Genomic DNA, 22,703 nt, shown 5'->3' with positions numbered 1-22,703 from the left:
CCTACCACTTTAGTGCATTCGATGTATAAATATCAGTGCATGGGAATAAGCACTACCAGAATGAGACGCCTCACTGGTATTATTGTTCACTTTGTCCTCAGTCCTCAGTCAGTTATTTCAGTTATAACTGTCAGTTATAACTGTCCTCTGTCAGTTATTTCAGTTCAAAATAAACCTTAAGCTTTAACCTGATACATATGAAATGGACACAGTACAAATAATTACAAAGTATTGTCTTCAATATATTCCAGGTTTTTAATTTGGTTTTCTCTGGAGAGACATAGATATAAGCTACTCCAAGACTGTTAATCTCTCTGACACAAACTTTCTGTATCTTTCATTAAGTTAATCAGCTTCCTCTGGATTGTCTCCAGAAATTCTATTTAGCAGTGGAGAGGAAAAAAAGCAACTGAAGCTACAAGCTTACAAATTCTGCAGCTTTGTCTACTCCATCTGTTTTAGGAGGACATGGTTTTTGTCTCTAGGAGCTATCAAAGAAAATTTTATGACCAGATTAAAGTAGAGGAGTGCTAGTAAGGCATGTGGGACAAAGGAGAAGCATTTACTAAGGCTTTTAATGCAGAGCAATTAGGCTTTTTGGCTATGAATCTGTAGAAAACTGTAGTGGGAGCCTGGAAAAATTAACTTGAATGGCTGAAGATACCTTTTGGGAATACCTCACAGAAGCCAAACTCTTCGGTGGCTAAATTTAGATGAGGTAAATCCCTTTCTCAGTATGGTTTCAGTTCAGTGGTGCACTGAATCATAAGTCATTTTATAACAACTGGCTTACACTGATGAAAAGTAGAGAAGAATATATTTTTTTCTGGATCGTGGTTATGAATAAGTGTAATTGAGAATAATTTTGAAATATAGTTTCTTCAAAAAAAAATCAGCATTTTAGAATTAGACGATTCATTAAAGAATAAATATTTTTAATAGATTTAAGAAAACAAAAAAAAAACCCAAGCAGCAAGGTAACACTAATTTTTTAGATTATTGATTTCTTTGATGCACTTTGTAGTCTTATGGGGAAATGACCGTGATTCACATCCAAAGATTTTTGGAATAAAGTCTCAAAGCTCAGGTTTTGTGCTCCTGTTGTCTCCTTTGTTAATTTTTTAGGATACTTTAACCATTAAACATTTATGGAAATGGGAACTGTAATCCAGATCTTTATGTAAAGTAGAAATTGTCTCTCCATAATTTCCAGAGTTTTGTCTTGTATGGGAAGACTGGATCCACATTGTTCTACCTTTGTAGAAATATGTAGCAGAGATTGTATCTTGAGACTAAATCTTTCACAATAAATAAACTTAAAACTTCATTGTTCTGTTTTCCTATGCCACTGCTTTATATTTCTCTGTAAGAAAAAGCAGATTGAAAGGACAAAAATACCACTACTTGAGAGGTAGTTGTTTACGCAAATTCCTTTCTCCATATTATCAATTACAATGAAAAGCGAGACGTCAGTGTTCTGTGCTGTGATGCTCCTTATCAAGCCATGCATCCAAATTAATTGCAAGAACATTGCATTCTGAGTTTCTATATTTGCGAGCTTTGAAGAAACGGCCTGATTTATTTCTTTCCATCTTTTTATCCAGTACTTCTCATGCTAATTTTGTATTTCTTTTGCTTCCTTCTGTTTCCCACTCTTCTGGAATTCCACTACGAGGTTATCCTATGCACAAAAGAAAAACAAAAGCAAGACTGCACATGATATTACACTGTGAGCTGAGAAAGATCTATATAAACTTCAGAAATGTCATAACATCCAGCTGCTAACAAAAAGAAAACTGAACAGCAATCTTTAGTTTATAGGCCTACACTGTCACCTCATGATTTTGGAGAATGTGAAAAATCCACATAAATGTCATTCATGTTTGACGTGTTCTTACAGAAATGAAAATACATAAAGAAATCTGCCAGACATCCTACCTCAAATTCTACCTCGGGGGAAGGACTCTTCTTTTTGCCATTTCACCAGTACTGAGACTTGACTCATAACTATCAGATCTTTGTTTTATAACAGATATATCTTAGCTAAAAACAAGACAAAAAATGGAATTTCATAAGCTATTTTAATCATGTAAGTGCTTTACACAGTAACTTCTCCTTTGACTGTCTCTGTGGGTATTTCCTGTCAAAATTAGACTTGTAATGTCAGGTTTCACATGAAAAAAGCGTTGGTTTTGATATGAATTTGGAATGCCTTCATATTCTTATTGTATCTGCCTATCAAACTCCTTCTCACATAATAAAAATTAATTGAAAATATACAAAATGATTTCATAATTAAGTGCAAAATGAGAATACTGTAACATATTTCAACATCTTTTATTTTAATGAACTAACCACAATTCTGTTCATAGCTATAGCAATTCTGGCATGGTCATCAATTATAGGAAAAAATTAAAACACACTAATTAAATTGACAAATGACATCAGCAAATTAAGGACCTTTACAGTTTTGCCAAGAAAAACCATGGCTAGTGAAATGAGATACTGGATCAAGCACTGAATGCAGCACAGCCTGGCAGAAGGGAAGCACAGAAAACTCGAGTCCGGGAATCTGTGCCTGAGAACATGGACAGGATTAGTAAAAGCTGAAGCCCATGAGGAGACTATATGCCTGCTTGAGAAGAAGAAGTAGGAAATTTCCCCTTTGGCTCCTGTCTTCAGAAGAAAGAGAACTTCTAGTCTTGGAAATCTTTGTCATACTGTTCTGTCTTAGAGGCTGCAGGGTTTGATGGATGATGGAGAAAGACATGTGAGGAATTAATTTCTCTGTACAATGTTAGCATTAATTCCCTGCTAAAAGGGGAAAAGGTTGAGAAGGCTGATGCAGAGGGTAAGCAAGAAGTCAGGGAACTTGAATGCTGGAGGAAAGAGAACACCCCAGCACCACTGCATTTTGTCATTCATTAAAGACAACAGCCAAGTTCTCATTCAAATTTAATTTACTGGCAGCAAGTTTTAATACATTAGCTTTGCCTTTAGCTTTTTGCTTACCTACCCAGAATATTGCATTCTGCATTTTCAAATCCAGGCATTTGGGAAAATAAATGATTTGTTTTCTCAGGGAATTTTTCTTATATTAGATCATAAACATTCCTGGCAATTTAGCCGATGGAGATGGTATATGAAGACTGATGTATTAGGTCTCTCTGACTGCAGAAGAGATCCAGTTATCTAAGGAAGAAATCAGAAGGGTTACCACTGGTACCTAAGCATCTCTGTAAATGTAGCCAGAATCCAGCATGGAAAGGGAACATTTTCCTCCCGTGAGCAGGAGTTTCCTGAATATTTCCTTTCACAGAATCATAGAATCATAAAATCACTAGGTTGGAAAGGACCCACTGGATCGTCGTGTCCATTCCTAACAATCCCTGAACCATACCCCTCAGCACCTCATCTACCCATCCTTTAACACCTCCAGGGAAGGTGACTCAACCCCCTCCCTGGGCAGCCTGTGCCAGTGCCCAATGACCCCTTCCGTGAAAAATTTTTTCCTGATGTCCAGCCTGAACCTCCCCTGGTGGAGCTTGAGGCCATTCCCTCTTGTCCTGTCCTCAGTCACTTGGGAGAAGAGGCCAGCTCCCTCCTCTCCACAACCTCTTTTCAGGTAGTTGTAGAGAGCAATTTCTCAACAAGCCCTTTTCTTTCAAAGTCTTACAACATAAGCTAAATCCAAGAGAGGCCTTCAGGAACAAAGTGGGTACCGCAGACAATATTTATAGAAATTTAAGTCACTGAAGTAATTTGAAAATGAGAGCTGTTATGAAAAGCAGCAAAAGGATAAAATAAACACAATGTGATTGATACTCACTGAGTGCCTAGGTAGTAAAGTGACAGATAAAATCCAGTGAAGTTTGTGGTAAGGTTATATATACAAGAAGAAACAATTCCAGCTTTACGTATACTGTGGTGGACCCAGAGCAGATAATTACCATTATGGTCTGAAATCACACCATATAGATAGTTACTTTTTTGAAAATATCACCTCAGTGTTCAGCAGCTGTCAAAGCAGACATAAAGTTAGGAATTATTATGAAAGAATACAGAAAAAAAATTAAAAAAGCAAGTAGTACTATGCCACAGTAAAATAAATTTAAGATGTCCCCATGTCTTTAATATCATGAGCAGTCCTCTCCAATCCATCTCAGAAATGATGTAGTAAAAAAGGAGACTGGCAACAAAGAAGATGCAAAGTACCAAGCAGATTCAATACAAGAAAATGGAAAACTCATTCTGGAAAACAGCTGATCTAGAAGAAAAAGGTAAAGACTTATAAAATCCTGTGTGGCATGGAGATAGGAAAGAAGGAATGATTTTTCACTGTCTTTTCCAATAGGAGTGGTATCAAATGAGACAAGCAGGTGACAGATAGAAAATAAACAAAAGGGAGTACTTTTACATAGTTAACATGTAAATCCCCTTGCCACATAACCACATATTTGTGGTTACTAAAAGTTCACATGAATCAAAAGTGGTTTGGATAAACTCGTGGAAGCAAAATCTGTTCCAGCCTTTAATATAAATGTGCCTCCTCTAGCTCAAATACACCTCCTCTAGCTCAGTTAGCTCATGAGCCAGAATTCATTTGGGAGATTACTCTAGGAATTGTCACTAGAGTGCCTACTAGTTTGGGTTTTTAACCTGGTTTGACTTTTGCTGGCAGCAGAAGAGAGAGACAGAGAGTACAGTTTTCTTTACAGTGGAAGATGTCCATTGATGTATTTTAGACATAAAAACAGGGAGATATGTGAAGTGAGAAAAATTATCTCCGTGAATTTCTCAAAAATGCAACAAGCTGTGTGAAAAGACCAGCTCTGGGAACTTCACATCTTTTTTCTACAGAAGGCACATTAGATTAGCTGGTGAGGTGTTGTAAATCTTGATGCAGCTCTGACAGAAGATATCATGCATCGGTTTTTTTTTTTTTTTTTTGATGTGAAGCCTTTATTTTTTTAACATTTATTATGCTTTGAATTCATGGGGAGTTGCCTCCAGCAGTTCTTGCTTTTGGCCATTGCTGCTCACAAAGTACGCTTCTCTGAGAGGTGCAGGCTAGCATTTCAGATGACAACAGTGCTTATTTCTTGTGCTCCTTTTTCTTTACCTTCATGAGCTGCAGGAATGGTATCTGCTCATCAAGTATTTAATACGCTTAATATGCACACTTGGAGAATGTATTGAGAACTAATTGAGTTTTTGGTCTGACCCAGTATAGTTGTTCCAACGCTTTTATTTGTCTAAGTACTTTCTTGTGTGATAGGGGCCAGAGTTCTGAATTAAATGAGTTGCTTCTCATGTAATTCCACTCCAACTTAGAAAAACCTAGTGAGCACGTGTAATTTTTGGAATAAGTTTGGATCAAGCTGTAGATGGAAGAATCCTGCCCACTTGAAGTTCACTTGAGTGCTCTCCTAAGATACCTGAACTTGAAAGAACACATAAGTAGTCTCAGCCTTCCTTGGCTCTATTTGCAGCACAGTTTCAGTAGCACAAACTGAGCTAGTGAAGCACTCTTGTGAGACATTGAAGATGTAAAAGACACCATGAAGCCATCAAGCCACACCAGGCTGAGATCAGAGGTTAGGGTGAGCCCAAGGCTTGCAATTACTTGGTAGCTACTGTAACCACTAGGATATTATGTGGATGGGAAGCAACATTCAAAATAGTATCTACAGCTGCATTTTAGGAACACCCAAACCTGTTGGTCTGAGTGGACTCAAAGCCCTTTGGGAAGCCATTACAAACACCATGATCAAGCCCCAAGGCCTGTGAAGATGAGCATGGATTCAGACCCTGTGTCTGCAGAGGACCTCACTGAATGGGAGCAGCAGCAGTTCAGAGATTGCCTGCATGACTTCTGTGGAAAAATCGTAATGTATTTATTTGTCAGATAAGCTGAAGAGTTGATATACTTTCTATTTATCCTGCCTTTCCCATAACCTGCGTGTCTTTCCCATCCACTAAAAAGATACGTGAAAAAATCCTAGATACAGCGGTAACATCCTCTATGATGAAGAAGTCAAAGATAAAGCTATATTGTCCTTAATGAAGGCTAAAAATGATCAGTATTATGGGGTGGTAGGGCCAGTAACTCTTTTGTTTCCCCACTTCAGTGTGGCCAGCAGCCCAGCAATCCCTTTATATCAAAGTTTAGAATTTTAACCAAAATGCTTAGGACTGCCAAAAAAAGAACATCAACAATTAATATAGGTTTGAAGTATATAATATATATGAAATATATGAACACTACATAACACTTGAAGTCAACAGCCTAAGCTAACTAATACCTACAGACATAAATCTGCATAATTAGGCTATTTTGATCAGTTTGTTTATGTTTCTAGTGCTGCATATTATGTTGTTGATCCTGTTGACAAAGCAACATCATTATCAAATTAAAACAGACAGCAAGTGACTTTAATCAGCCTCCACTAGGTGTTTCCCACAGTAGTGTGAAATATCAAATTATGCCAATATAAATAAATTAAGAAAGCATAGTGTTTTAAAAAGCCAGATGTCAACATTACTGTGGTATTATTGACATTAAACTGGAAAATACAAGAAGCTTGGTACTCGCAACTCATCAGTTTCAAACCATTAATTAATTCCTTAATTCAATCCCTATGTAATATAGCAATGCAATAATCAGTACAGGAGTAATGCTCATGGCATGTATTTTTCCTTGCACTACAGAAAATCAGCATCTCACTTTCTGGTTAACTTTAGACTTGTTTTTCTGTTGGGAAGTCTCTTCGTTAAAAAAAACTGTGAGAATTTAAAATTGACCTTTTCAGCTATCCGAGAAATTAATTTTGTTTCAAATTTAAGGGGAAAATCCAGTAAATTATTTGAACATGAAGAAAAACTATTTTCACATAACAGATCTTTTCTTCATGTTTTCTTTCTTGGTCAAGTACTTTCTGTGTTCAATTAAAAACGTCGAGAAGGAGAATACCTAATAGCCATTCAGTCTGTATGCATGCAGCGCATGCTCTTAGGCAGCTAAGGCAAAGATTGAATACTGGGGAGAGTCCATAGAGCTCTTGAGCATGAAGTTTTCTGACTTATGCTTTTAACTTTGCCAGCAACTACGTGTACACCAGTGCCATCTCAGCTCATCTCTGCTGCCCTGCTTCCTCTTTCGTCTAACTTCAGCTCCTACGGTAAGAGAATCCCCTTCTTGAGCGTTTTGCTGAATGAAGGCCTTTCACCTTAAGCACCTAAAGGCAGGGACTGTATCTTACCTGTTTTTCCCTCTCTATCCAAAAGCATCAAACATGGTTGGGGATTTTAGCTGCTTTTACAACACAAATTAGTTATGACAAATCCCGTTGATGTGAACCCCAGGCTGAGCGCCACCAGTCCATGCCCTGACTCTCAAGTATAGCATGCTCTCGTATCTTCCCTACCTGCAGGTTAATCAGAGTACTGAACTGTCACCAAGTCAGTCACAGGAGGGACCCAACACAAGCGCAGAGTGCGGTGGAACTCAACCCTTGCGTTCCTTGTGACCTAGCTTTAGCTATAACTCCTGGCATCGCTCTTACAGTTCTCAAACTAATTAATTTCTTCATTGCTTCCACAAAATATATTACTATCCAGGTGCTGCTATGTTCTGAAGTGTTTTTGTAAGTAGCTTTACACTCATTTGTCAAATAAACGAACCTGGCACATTCCTTAATACCTTTATTTTTTCTAACTAATTGTAAATCATTCATCCTCAGTCAAATGTAATCCTTAATGCTCTGCTGGACTTTAATCAAATAATAAAACTAGTGATACAGAAACTACAATAGGATTTGAAACCACTACAGATTATTAGGATAACATTACAAATGCTTTCTTGTCATGTGCCTAAAAACTGCACTTACAAAATGCCATCTTATTGGCTGTAGTGAGTTGATGCTGGCTGGATGCCAGGTGCCCACCAAAGCTGCTCTGTCACTCCTCTCCTCAGCTGGACAGCTGGGAGAAAACCTGATGAAAGGCTCTCGAGTCAAGATAAGGACAGGGAGATCACTCAGCAATTACTGTCGCAGGCAAAACAGACTCAGCATGGGGAAAATAATTTAATTTATTGCCAATCAGTTCAGAGTAGCATAAATAGAAATAAGAAGAATACTAAAAAATACATCTTTCCCCCACCCCCCCTTCTTCCTAGGCTCAACTTCACTCCCAATTTCTTTACATCCTCCCCTGGAGCAGCACAAGGGGACAGGGAATAGCAGTTGCAGCCAATTCACCAAGCATTGTCTTTGCTGCTTCTTCCTCCTCACACTCTTCCCCTGCTCCAGCCTGGAGTCCCTCCCACAGGACACACTCCTCCATGAACTTCGGTGCCAGTTAGAAGATCCAAATCTTTTCCTTTCCTGAAAAACATATCCCCCGTACATCTGAAATTGTTTGCCATTATTAGCTGACAGATTAAGTTGCTGTGCAAGTCATAGCTCAAAGCTGTACTGTCTTCCAAGAAAAGGCTTGCTTTTTATTATTTTATTAGTAACTGTATAAATGAATCATTTTTTTCACTGTTTTTCTGTGCAGTCCACATAGTTCCATGTTCTTAATTAAAATTTAATGTGGGATTTATTTGCTATGTTTTTAGTATACTGGGCCAAATTCCCAGTTCACTATTGCTTGATGAAATAATAATAAAGTTAAAATATGTTAGGTTATTTTAACCATTAATTTATTTTTGTTATCAATGCAACTTTTACCCAGATATATACAGGCTGTCATAATCTTTGCATAATTACAGAGCAAAGCAACTCGGATATTGTAAATTGAGCTAATTTTATGGTCCTCCACACTAGTATAATAGTCTTTCTCCTGCCAGATAATAAAACCAGCAAGAATAGATTAACTCCTCTATTTGGGACCCATCCTCTGACAGGAGTAAAGAATAAACAGTCCTTCTTGGAGCAAAGCATTATCCTGAAGTATTACACACTGATCTCCATCCAGCAGCTAAGTATCTAAAGACGCTGATGGTCAAGGGCCAGAGGTCTCAGCACCTGGCGGAGGGAGTTTGTAGTGAGGCAGCCTCTGCAGGAGGTGAGATCACTGTTCTTAGAAATGAGCAGGCTGCTACAATAGATGCTTCATGTAGCAGGGAAAGAGAAAAAAAAGCTGAATATAAAAGCAGATTTAAAGTCTTCACTTAATACAGAGTCCTTAAAAAATATCTTGGATTAAATCTATGGTGCCCAGAAATCTGGATTGCAATTTGAAATATTACTGTGAAACATCAAACAAATTTTTAGAAGGGAAGACTCATCAGGCTACAAATTCATATGAATGCTACCTATAGGTGTAAAGGAAAAGATTCAGAAGTTGCGCTTATGACACATGCTGTAGCTCAACCCCAAAAGAAGTAATAGACCTATTAAGGAGCTTCGGATGGGAAGGGAGGACTGAGAGCCACTGCAAGGCTGGCAAGAGCTGTAGAGTGCTCAGGTCTCATTAAGACAACTAACAGCTTTAGGACATAAATAATACCTACCACGCCAAAGCCAGCATGAAGAGATTAATATCAGTCATCAAAAATAAATAATAAAGAAGAAATGTGAGATTTGCAGTTGTAGAGTGGAATCCGTGGGCAAGATAAAGGAGATACACCTCATTCATAGCATCTTTCATATATAAAACATGACATAGCTTCTAAAAAATACATAACAATAGGTTCCAGGGGAAAAAAACGTGGCCAATGAAAACAAATTAGAAACCGAAGACATGGCTGAGATAGCACTTCCATTTTATTTTCATTTAAAATTCAAAATTAAATTTCATATGAACTATCTTATGATTGCTTGATCAAAACTCAGCCCTTTATTTTCTTTAGAAAGATATAACTGAACACAAAATGAGCTTCCCAGTTATTAAAGAAAGTGGGTCACTGGTTTCTGCATTCAGATACGTTCAAGTAATGTAGCTTTTCAAACTTTAAACGTCTCATTGTACATAAACCTTAGTAAGGAATGTGCACTCTGCTACATACGAAAATATTGGTTGAGACACCAAGATGTTTGATATACTGCACATGCACCATATATTAATTTTCCCTGACAATTCATATGCATAGCTGTTGGTTATCCAAATATAAACTTGCACATACCCTGAGAGCTTGGAAGGTTCACACTCTGTTTAAATGCAGGCAACCTTTCTTCTCCATGAATTCCCATTAGGCCTCTCCACAGTGCACTTGCCAGAAGGCTGAAGCTCAGCAGGTGTGGTCTTTCTGTAAATTTTTCCCAGTGGAACTTTAATGGGAACCTCACACATATAAAAATACAATATTCTCACAAATGTTTTCTGGATCAGTACCTCAGTTTTGAAACTCAGTGGGGCAAGAACTACGTCTTTTAGTATGCACTAGCATGTCTTGACTCTAGATCAGGGCCCTAAATGCCACAGAAAATTAAATAATAACCAGATAGCCATTAAAATATTTCCTATGAAAACTGCTAAACCATTTAAAGGTACAGTTCTAGAAAAGCCATAGGCTTACTCTGGAAATGAAAAGAAATTCAGGGTGCTCAACACTTTGTATGGTGGGTGCTTAATTATTCGGTATAATGTTTTGCAAAATGGAAGTAAAAAAGGGCAGCTACATTTTCACAGAGGTGACATGAAGATTATTCACTTGATCTTTACAAAACAGTTTGGAGATTAAATGTTATGCAAAGGCTATGTGTTACAAAAACATGCTCTCGTTACAGCTTTGTACTGTCACGCTCATTAGGACATCATAATTATAGTAGTGGTCTTCTGAGATGGGGATTATGTTTTTGACAGCTTTTGCCCCTGACGCAGCTGTAAAATCTTATAGCTACAACTGAACATATCAACTATTGGCCTAAGAGCAACAACTTTGTACCATTTGAATTGAGATATTATTTAAAGAAAAGTTAAAATCAAGACCTCGTAATACAGGAAAGGTACCTTCCTCCTTTCAGCTGAACAATTTTTCAAAAACCCAAGTCTGGACTCACTGTACATGCCATGTGGCTGATCCTTAGAACGAACAATTCCTTTGGGGATCCAGATCTAAAACACACACTGGATTCTGACTCTTTTGTAAAAAATATATTTCTAGCAGGAAAGAAATCAAATTAGCTCAGTTTTGAGGCACACGTGATCAGAGAAGTCAGAGCGATTCTGTAGTAGAACTTCATTGCAAATAAAAATCTGTATCAGTTACAGGTATAAGAATTACAGAGGAAGATGCTGCCTATTCAGTTATCGATTTTATGGATGCACTGTGTGGACTGTGACCTCCTGCCTTGTCCTTTTCAATCCACCTAAATTTCATAAATTCATGTTGTATCTACATGACAGTGAAAAAACAGGGAGAGGGGAAGTCTTGCACTGGAAATAATTATATATATTTTTTTAACAGTTATTCTGGTAACAAATGAGAAAAAAAAAAAAAGCCCACTACTTTTAGGTGCCTATTTTAGGAGGCAAGATCTGTCACCTTACGTTGAAGGAGCACTATTTAATGTCGTAAAGAATACCAACATTTCTCTATAATATATGTTAATAGTACCACCTATATCCCTTTTTGGTCTCCTCATGTCCAAATTCACCACCTGGAGCCTGCATCTCAGCTACTATATGATTTTTGGGAACATAGCCCACATTTACTGTGCCACACTAACTGGTCTTGCATTGGGCCCGGTCTGCATTGCAAGAAGTGTGTTGCCTTTTCTCATCCTTCAAGCAGGCACGTTTGAACACATTTGTCAAAACACTTCATGTCCATTTTTCTATTTGCTTCTTACAGTTTCTGCTAGGGTATAAACTAGTAAATGGTTGTGAACTACTTCTGCTTATAAATTTATAGTGGAATAAGCACCTATTAAAACCATGAAACACAGGACTTGAAAATTATAATTATTTGTTCATGGCATGATGGATAGTTGCAGTAAACTCATAACTGACCCTCTCTAGACCATTGCTTCTAAAACAGCACAATTAGCATAATACAGTAGGGTCACTGTTAAACTGGCTTCAAATGACCAGTTGATTTGTAAGTATCTGAGCAGCTGATAAGTGCAGGGATAAGTTGTCACTATGCTCCAAATTATGTCTATGTCCAAACTGTATACATCTCCTGCAATCCTGATTAGTGTTGACCAATAAATCATTAAAACAGTTTTGGCAATGGAATTTTTGTGGTTTGACCAAAGATTATGGGCATCAGAAGCAGGGAAAGTTCTGGCTTCCAGAGAATGTGGAATTCACACTTTGTAGGTAATGTTTTTACCCACAGTTCAGTTACCACCAATAATCTTACCTGCAGAATTTGTTCACCATCAGGGTGAGTTCATGAGAACCATTCCAAGAACTACAGAAAAGATGCATGGTATCAGGATTTTGAGAAAGTCTTGTCTATTCTGACTCATGAAGCTGTGTCCTTATGTCAGAGAGCTTGGCAAAAGGAAGTCTGACTGCCCTCACAGCTGCAGGAGGGAGGCAGAAAGAAATGCAGTTTCAAAACCCCTTGCAATACCAAGTAAGTGGGTAATGAAACAGCAGATTATATTTAACCTGAATATTACACAAGCACAATGGATTACTCTAATTTACTTAAGACCACTTAGGAAAGAGGCAATTGACTCATTGTAAATAATTCTCTTAAAACTGGCACAGAATTTTAGAGGCAGTAAAAACTTGAATACAATTTCAGAAACTATTTATACACAGAAACTGAAAATGGAAGACAATGATCGTGATCTCATATAAAGTCATATGTAGTACACTTGCATCTCAGACACTGTCTGCATTTGTGGTCATGTCAACTCTGAAGTGTTATAGCAAAAAGAAATTTATAGAGGGTGGGCTGAGATACAAAAAAGATTTAAATAGATTCAGACTTCCGTTTGGAAAAGAGGCTGCTGCAGTGGGAGAACACACAGTTCTCTATTTGCTGGTTGTAAAGAGTATAATTAGGCAATGATTATTTATCTTTTCTTTTATTGCAAAACTAGAGGTCATCCCTTAAAATTATCAGATGAGAGGTGAGAACACACACCACCACACATTTTTAAACAATACTTTGCTAATTATGAAACATCTCACCAGAATATTGTATAAATCTAAGCACTGGGGTTCAAAGAAGAATCAAACAAAATCTATGGCTATTAAATGTGGTGGTCTGCTTGTAAACTCTGGTTCAGAAAAGCCCTAGTCCCTGCAAATTATGGCCATAAGCTGAGAGGAGATGCTGAGGAATGCAGTGTTTGTTAGGATCTTTCCTGAAGAAACCAATGCCTGTTGCTCTTAAAAACAGGAGACTATGATAGATGACCCTTTAGTCTGACCAAGTCTGACAGCTCTCATAATTCTTTGCTTGATACTGATCACTGTGGTTATTACTGTCCATATGATTGTGGGATACTGAACAAACCTTTCATCGACACCAGGCTAATGGCAAGCGGTTTTGCTTGCTGTAGGTTCTCTGGCTGTAGACCTGATGGTACATTCCCACCTAGGCAGAGCCCAGATAGCTAATCATAAAAAGATGCTTTTTGTGTTCACATTCTGGCAACATGAAGTGATGGAGGATAACATGATTCTTTAGTGCTGGCAAATAACAGCACTTAAAGGTACTCTGTTTCAGTGATACCTCTGCTGTTCTTTTTCCCCTAGCAGTGCCTTCCTTTTGAAGCACGGTGCAGCGCAGACGGCACGGGCCAAATAGAACTGGGATTTGCTGAAAATAAATAACATTCTGTCTTTACTGGGATTTAGTGGTTTTGGGTAATGACATAAGGGAATCCATAGCGTGAACGTTCCCTAGAGAGCTACGAGGACTCTACAAGCAGTAACAGTAGGATAAAGTAACAAGTAGCAGAACATAGAGTTATTTAGACATACTGTTCTCTCTTGATAGGATTAAACTATTTTAGGACTGTTTGTTGTTAATTTTTTTTAAAATATAAACAATCCTATACATGTTTTGAGCAATGTTTTTCTTCAGGAAACCTCTTCTTGCTTCTTACAAATGTGAATCAATAAAACAACTTACAAATTTAAGAAAGACTACATCTGATTATTTGCCAGGTAAGATACCTAGTGCTGTGTGGTGATGTTTTTATCTGTCCACTCTTTACTCTACTTAGAATTTCCCATTTACTCATATTTCTCCTTAGAGCTTGTTTATAGCCCAAATTTATTTATTTTTCAGTAAGGTTTCCTGAAATAAATAAACCGTGCCCTTCAGCTGTCCCTTGTAGTTAATTATGTGAACTGGGACAGCTATTCTTTGGACATTTTATATAACACTGAAACTCTCATCTGAACTAGGCCACTAACTAATTGCTATGCACAGGCAACAACGCCACATTATTTCTAAAATCCTGTCATCATTGTCCTGTAACTGAAAATCCACAGTAATGGTGAATTATGCTGTGTATGACCATTTTAAATAAAAAAAAAAAAAATTGCTGCTTAAACAAAGTCTCTGTTATTTCCTTTCTTTGGCATGACAGGAAATAATATTAGAGTTTTTTTACAAATTAAGCTTCAGAAGAAACAATCTTAAAATTGTAAAAGGACATAATGGTATTTGGAACATATTGTCAAAACTCAAAATGACCGCATTAGTTCATCTTTAAAATATTGTCTTAAAAATATGGCAGCCTTTTGGATCTTTTCGTATGGAATGTTGTTGTTATCTATCTGTGTAGCTCTGTGCATTTTTGTTACAAACTTGTTATCTCTCTATTAAGAATTTAGAGTGTGCATAAGTGCTTCATAAAAGCTATAGTACCCAGACCTCTGAAGGTGTCCATAGAGCTATACAGAATGGCTCTTTGGATGAGTAGGTGAACAGACCTATCAGTGAATAAATTCATGGGACATTGACCACTATTACCTAAGTAACCACGAGGCTGTGAATGGCATCAAAATGCTTGGAGAGAAATGTTTTTCTTTATCCTCTAGTTAGATGTGAACTGATAAGAATCATCTCTGGGGACTACCGACAAGCCATTGCTCAAGTATTCTGCTTTAGATGCTAAGCTTGGTAAAATTATAAACAATTTTCTGGTTTGTACTCGTGGTGAAGCTGTCGAGGCCTTTTACAGATATTAACAGGCATCATAGACCTTGATGCCCATGATTGTTTGTACCAAACCTACACACTCCTCTTAAAGCAGAGTGGTAGCAACTCATTGTCTCAAAACTTTTTGCTTCATTCTTCTTCCCTGCCGATTTAGCTGATTTTAACTTTTCTTGCCTAATTTTCTTGCCTAAATGAATATTAAAAGTACATAAAAAGTACATACTTGCCTAAAAGTACATAAAAAAACCTAAGCATGGCTGGAATCCCATGTGCTAAGCCTCCCGTGCAAGTGAAATGTGTATAACGGACCCCACACAGCTCCCCTTGCATAAGGAAGGGTTTCAGATGAACTAGGAATTATGCTTGAGCTTCAGCCAACATTTTTGTCAGAAGGTTTGTTTTTAACATTGCCAATGATTTGGAAAACAATATCAAGTTTGTGGGACAATCTCCAAAATATTTATGTCAATTAGCACATGGAAAATAAAAAGCCCTTTACAGGCTCCCCACATTATCCACCCTTGCATAGGAAAGGAAGTAGTTAAAAAGGGAAAATTTCTAAGCATGCTTTGTCAGTTGCTAAACCATTAAATCTACTGTTACAGACATAACCATGGTGCAAATGGAAGCAAACAATGGAAATGCACTCACTAATACTATTCTAAAATTATCCTAAAGGTGTTGAAGTTGTTTGGAATTATGTCTGTAATTGGCAGAGCTAAAAGAATTCACCTCATTTTTATAAACAATGGAAAAAGTCTCACAGACTTACCGCTCTTATTGCTGGAACATACATCTGATACAGTAATTGAAGTAAAAATGCTGTTTGGGGCATTTTTCTATTCTATTATTTTATTTTCTATTCTATTATTCCTAGCAAGAGAGTGAACTCCCAGTATTAAGATACAAATCGTACCATAAAGTCATAGTAATTTCATTTTGGCATTGAATAATCCTTAGATCCAAATTTATTTTTAGCCCAACTAAAATGAAGCCAAGAAAAATTTACTCCAGGACTCTTAACCAAACAGTCTAAAAAATTTAAATCCTAGTATTCTGAAACATTCTTGCACATATTATCTCTAAAATATCTGAGATGGAAATACGTCTGCGCATGTAAGTTTCTAAAACTATGTGTAATGTTAAATGAAGGCATTTGTATTAGTGATGAAAAGACAGCACTATCAAGATTTCGTATTTTTCAGACAAGCAGGCTAGGAAATCTAGAAATATTTCACATTCCTTATCACCAGCCAATTCAGGAAATTAATTTTAAAAGGATATTTAAAGGAAGATTTGCTTCAAGCATTTTGTATAGTTTGGAGAGAAGGGATTTTCCATGCTTTTGTGTAAGTCATTTAAGTCAGTCTGAAATGACCTTATAGTCAAACCAGAAGCATTTTAGATCAGCTTTGCAAATCTACTACTGCTCACATTGGATCTGTTCTTGTGTAACTGTGTGGCAACTAAAGGAGCGAGTAGTTAGGCCTCTACAATTTGAATTATTATCTCTTTCTTTTGAGAACTGGGAAAAAATCTTAGAAATCTCTGCACTAGGTGTACAGATACCGAAAAAATTTTGGATGCTTACCAGAAGCATTTATTTAATTGACTTGTGATAGATCTAGTATAGTAAGAAAGACATGGTCTACAAGTCAAAATAGTAACACTGGGATGAGGGAGAATTCAGTTCTCATTCTACCCGAGGCACAGTGTGCACACAAATGAACGGCTATACCGGCATGCAACTACTTCTGCCTGTCCTTCTCCCTACTTTGCAGTAGTCCTGAGAGTTGATGGAAGTTGCTAATGGTACCATGTAAGTGCAGATACGCCATCACAGTACTTCAACACATCCGAGAACGTGTGCTGGCCAGGTAGGGCTTTCTTCCTGCAATGTCTGGACTATGCAATGTCAACTAATAAAAACTGCAACAGGTATTTTTGCTGTTTTATTATATTAGTACATATTTATGTTATCCTTAACAGAAGAAGGATATGGGGTTGTTGGAATGGGTTCAGAGGAAGGCTACAAAGATGATCAGAGGGCTGGAGCACCTCCCATACAAGGACAGGCTGAGAGAGTTGGGCTTGTTCAGCCTGGAGAAGAGAAGGCTCTGAGATCTTATAGCGACCTTCCAGTACCTGAAAGGGGCTACAACAAAGCTGGGGAGGGTCTGTTTATATAGTGATATGACGAGTGGCAATGGGTATAAACTGGAGGGGGAGATTTAGACTAGACATAAAATTAATTTCTTCACCATGAGAGTGATGAGGCACTGGCAGAGGTTGCCCAGGGAAGCTGTGGATGCCCCATTCCTGGAGGTGTTCAAGGCCAGGTTTGATGGAGCCTTGAGCAGTCTGATCTAGTGGTATGTCCCTGCCCATGGCAGAGGGCTTGGAACTGGATGATCTTTAAGGTCCCTTCCAACCCAAACTATTCTATGATTCTATGATTTTCAGTATATGTCACACCAAAATAATTTCAGTATTTCTATGAATGCAGCATCAGATTCCAGTTCAATCCAATCTCCCATTCAAAACATTCTGAACTTCAAAGCCAGACTGGGTTGCTCAGGGCCTTTTCTTGTCAAATTTTGAAAATCTCCAGGCATGAAACTCCTCGACCTCTCTAGGCAGCCTGTGCCAGTGCTCACCACACTTCTGCTGGAAAACGTTGTCCTTAAGCCTAACTGGATGCTCTCCAGGTGTACCCTGCTACTGTTGACTCTTGGCACTGCACTCCTCATCTGTGGCAAGAGCAACTGTCTGCCATGCCAGGGTGCAGCAGGGGCCAGTGGCTCCCTTGGAGCCTGGGGTGTCCCCATTTGGCCAGCATGGCAGAGTCTCACCAGTCAGGGCTCATCCCACTACCCTCAGTGAAGGAAGAGGGCAGGCTGGGGGCAGCCCCCCTGTCCGTGTCTGCTGCAGCGCTCAGGCTCGTCAGAGGTCAAACAGGGAAAAAACCAGGGTCAGATACAGCCCCGTGATGGCTGAGTGAGTCTGTAGTGACAAGGTCAGCTGAGGCCAGGTTGGGAAGTCAGCCCACAGGTGGTCAGGGTCCAGGCCACTAGGGGCCACGGCCACACACAGGCAGGGCCGTAGGGAGCTGGGGACCAGGTCTGTTGTGGCATCATTCGGACAGGGACTGTCCGAATAGGGGGAAGAAATTGGGTCTTGGGCAGTCGGCAGGGTCGGGCAGGCCTTAAAGTTGGCAGGGACAGGCAGGGCTGGTGGGGACCTCAGTCTGCTGGTACTTTGGGCATTTCAAAACTACCATTAAATTCCTCTCAACTTCAGGAATTCATTACTTAGTTTCAAATAAAATTAAAAAAACCCCACTTTTGTGTTACGAACAAAAGTTCTATATTACAAAAAAATATTAAAATTACAATTAAACAATAATTTTATACTGCTTATGTTGTTAGTTTTTGCTTCTCCTTCAGCTTAACTAAAAATATGCTTCCCAATGATCAACAACGATTGGGATAAGGGGATCAAATGCACCCTTAGGAAGTTTGCAGATGACACTAAGCTGGGAGGAGGTGTCCATCTGCTTGAGGGTAGGGAGGCTCTGCAAAGGGATCAGAACAGGCTGGATCGATGGGCTGAGACCAACAGGATGAGGTTTAACAAGGCCAAGAGCAGAGTCCTGCACTTGGGACACAACAACCCCACGCAGTGCTACAGGCTTGGGAAAGAGGGGCTGGAAAGCTGACTGGAGGAGAAGGACCTGGGGGGGCTGTTTGACAGCTGAATGAACATGACCCAGCGGTGTGCCCAGGTGGCCAAGAAGGCCAACAGTATCTTGGCTTGTATCAGGAACGGAATGGCCAGCAAGTCCAGGGAAGTGATTCTGCCCCTGTGCTCAGCACTGGTGAGACCACGCCTCAAATCCTCTGTTCAGTTTTGGGCCCTTCACTGCAAGAAAGACACTGAGAGCCTGGAGCATGTCCAGAGAAGAGCTGGATTGGTGAAGGGGCTGCAAAGCAAGACTTATGAGGAGCGGCTGAGGAAACTGCGGTTGTTTAGCCTGGAGAAGAAGAGGCTGAGGGCAGACCTTATTGCTCTCTACAACTACCTGAAAGGCGATTGCAGAGAGGTGGGTGCTGGCCTCTTCTGTGTTGTAGGTGATAGGACAAGACAGAATGGTGTCAAGCTGTGTCAGGGGAAGTTTACATTGGACATTAGGAAAAATTTCTTCACAGAAAGGGTTATCAAGCACTGGAACAGGCTGCCCAGGGAGGTGGTTGAGTTACTGTCCCTGGAGGTGTTAAAAAAGCAGGTAGATGAGGTGCTTGGGGACATGATTTAGTGGTAGACAGGTACAGTTGAAATCAATGATCTCAAAGGTCTTTTCCAACCTAATGATTCTGTGATTCTATGAACAAATTAATTTTTCAAATTATCAAGCACAAGTCTGAATTGCTAGCACTACTTTAAAAATGTTTACACAACAGGCTTCAGAAATGCTTCAGTTCTATTTTTAAATCATTAAACAATTTGCCTTTTTTAAAGCTAACCTTGTGTTTCTGCCAAATTTGACTTCCCAACTCATTCAGCCTGCATCTCTGTAGGAAAGGACACAGGGTTATATTGGATTGCAAACCAAGCATGAGATAAGGGTGTTGCACTATTGCAAAAATAGCAAACATTGTGCTGAGATGTATAAAAGGAATTGCCATCAGTAAAACATGTGAAGTAAAGCTTGCAGTTCATTCAGGGCAGTGAGGTCTCAGCAGGAGTACTGTGACCCATAGTGAGCATCCAACAGTCACCATCAGTCGGTAATTGACTACAGAACTTGACAGGGTAAGTCAGACATGAAATACAAGTACCACCCTAGAAAAACAGTTAATGTCATGCTTTCACAAGGATGTAGGAGCTGCCTTTCTCCTCTTCCAAACTGGTAGCCCTGAAGGTAAACTCTTCCCAGTGCCAATGCAAGGCTTCAGCATATGGAGATCCCAGACTCCACGGTGTTAAACAATGGTTCAAAAGAGTCCAAATCCTCTCATCAGTCCCAGCCTGACATGGGGGTATTTTCATTCTTAAATAGCTGAATCAAGCCAGTCATCTTAATTAACTTCTTCAGCAACAAGGAAACTTTTTCTTTCCTGTACTTCTCTCTCCTTACTGCTGGCTTGCCAAAGCAGGTTGTAAAGTCTGAAGTGCAGAGCTTTTTAACACTAGGTTGAGATATGAAGGTACACTACGTGAAAAAAATTCCTTCTAGTCTTTTTTTTCCTACGACTATTTCAGGTAGAGCTTTTCATATATCCATAGTACACCTGGGGAGATTTTAGAGGCACAAGAAGTTACCAGAAGTTTCAAATTAATTCATTAAACTATTGAATATGAGGGGGTGGGAGGAAATGAGAAATATAGGTACTCATGAAAAATCTTGCACAGGAGTCTTAGAAGTGTACCATATAGAAACAGAATTAGGTGCCTGCTGGAAGGGGAAAGTCACTGCATTTTCTGTCAGAAACACCTTAACAATGTTTGGCAGTCACTAATCATTTATTTGAATGTGGGGTAATATTTGCAAAAATCCTTGCATCACGTAAGACAGACAAAATGATTGTGCCACTTAAAAAGGGGCTTTTTATATTCTTGTAACTATAGCTTTATTGTGCAATTCAGGCCTCTTCTGGAATAACCACCTCTGACTGCAGATGTAAGTGCTAAACGTTATTCCTCTGACTCATTTTTAACTGGTTTTGTGGTTCAAATATTGTGAGGTCCCGGATGCGGTCACTTAAGAGTCACTTAAGGTGATACAACAACATAGCAAAATTTGCAGGAGGTCATAAAACCTATCAAGGAAACCAATCACTAGGAGCAGACAAATAAATCCCTACTAATCCCATCTAATGTTAAAATGTTCAGGCCTCGAGACTTCTATAGGTGACAAGAGACCTTGTTTGGTTTTCCTTTTGAGCTGATAAGGTCTGTTGCCATTCTTACAACTCAAGGCCATATTTATCCTAACTGAAAGTTATGATTTTGTTTTTATTAGTGTTTGAAAATAACAAACAAATAAATTCTATTTTGGGGGAAGACAAGGAGTGAATTTGTACTTAAAACACAGTAGTAAATGGTTTCTGAAGTCTGATTACATAAGCAATAAATATACATCCAAATGGATTTCACTGAATTAACAGTTTCCTTACATACCTTTCATAACTGGGGCACGGTGAGCTAGGACAAGTCCTTAGCAGGGGTCAGACCCCAGAATAGGTACTCATAGTGGCTGCAATGAGTTTTGGCACAAATCAAAGCAAGCTTTTTCACAGACAGTGTTGCAACACCAAGATAAAAATTACATCAGCGCACATTGCTCTCTCTTGGACAAAAATATCACATTTAGGTTAACATTCCATCAGAATAATCTCAGGGTACTGACAAAGAAAGGAGAAAGGATGCTTCTATGTTATTTTAATGATGTCTACGAAAGACAGGGATACCTTACTGAAGATAAAATTCAGCACTTGGGTAGGCAGACATTCAGCTATCCAGACAAATCCAAGGAAGTCTGAATAATCAGTCACAAAGACTCCAGCTTCATAGTTTGTTCAAAACTTTTTATTAATACTGTTTTCCATAATTCTTTGTGAGAGAGATTTATTTACTGCATTTTCTGCTGACTTATTCATCAGGTTTCCAGAAATATAAATTTGGAACCATTCCAACTTTCCTTTGTTAATTAACCCCAAATGAACTTTTTGGAGCTACTGAAAAGGAAATTTGAGAAAAGCCATGTTCTGTTGAAGCATATTTTTTTTCTCTTATAATATAAAACATGAGGTAGCAGAATGGATACTAAGCCCATAGACTAAATGTAAGGAAGTAAGTTTAATAGAGGTAAAGATTGTATTGCTGCTTGACAACAGACAGCAAATCCCTCTAGCCTTGAATATTTTTTGTAGCCACACATTTAAACCTATGTAACTTTTCCAGCAGGGTTACAGTATCTGTATGAAAGTAGTTTCTGAGTACATACATGAATTTCAGGGGAAAAAAAGCCACAGTCATATGGTACACAATGGATTGTATGCACACAATTTCAGAATATATTGCAAACAAATGTTAGGGATAGTGGTACAAACCAGCAGAACCCCCGCTCTACACCAATGCTCCCCACTCCAACCAGGCATCACCTCAACCAGTGCAGCTGAAATGAGCACACTCCTCCCACTCAAAGCCAATTACATCAAACACCAGCTGCACAAAGCAATGCAGCCCATCCTCTTTGGGAAAGGTTGCATTTCATAATTTACTAATGGGATGAAAGTGAAACTTGATCGTTATTAAAGCACCAGGCCCAGCAGGTGCAGGATCTATTGCAATGTGATGGTTGATGCATTGACTGTCTCTTCTCACTGCCCTGGTGAACATAAGGTCCTCTGTGAAACCCAACATGATGTGGGAGAGCCACTGGTGCAGTTTCCTCTCAGCAGGTGGTTAGAGACCAGCCTGTTTATAACGGGGCTGGAGGGGCTCCCTGAAGTGGTAGAACAGAGAGCAGCCTAAACCCCTTGCAGACAGCGGGGTGAGACAGAGCAAATCACTTTCACACTTTTGTAATTCATTAGATCAAGCCCTGGAACAG

Source organism: Cuculus canorus, chromosome 3, assembly GCF_017976375.1.
Source record: "Cuculus canorus isolate bCucCan1 chromosome 3, bCucCan1.pri, whole genome shotgun sequence".
NCBI lineage: Eukaryota > Metazoa > Chordata > Aves > Cuculiformes > Cuculidae > Cuculus > Cuculus canorus.
The sequence above is the reverse complement of the archived record's forward strand: the minus strand, read 5'-3'. Positions refer to the sequence as shown.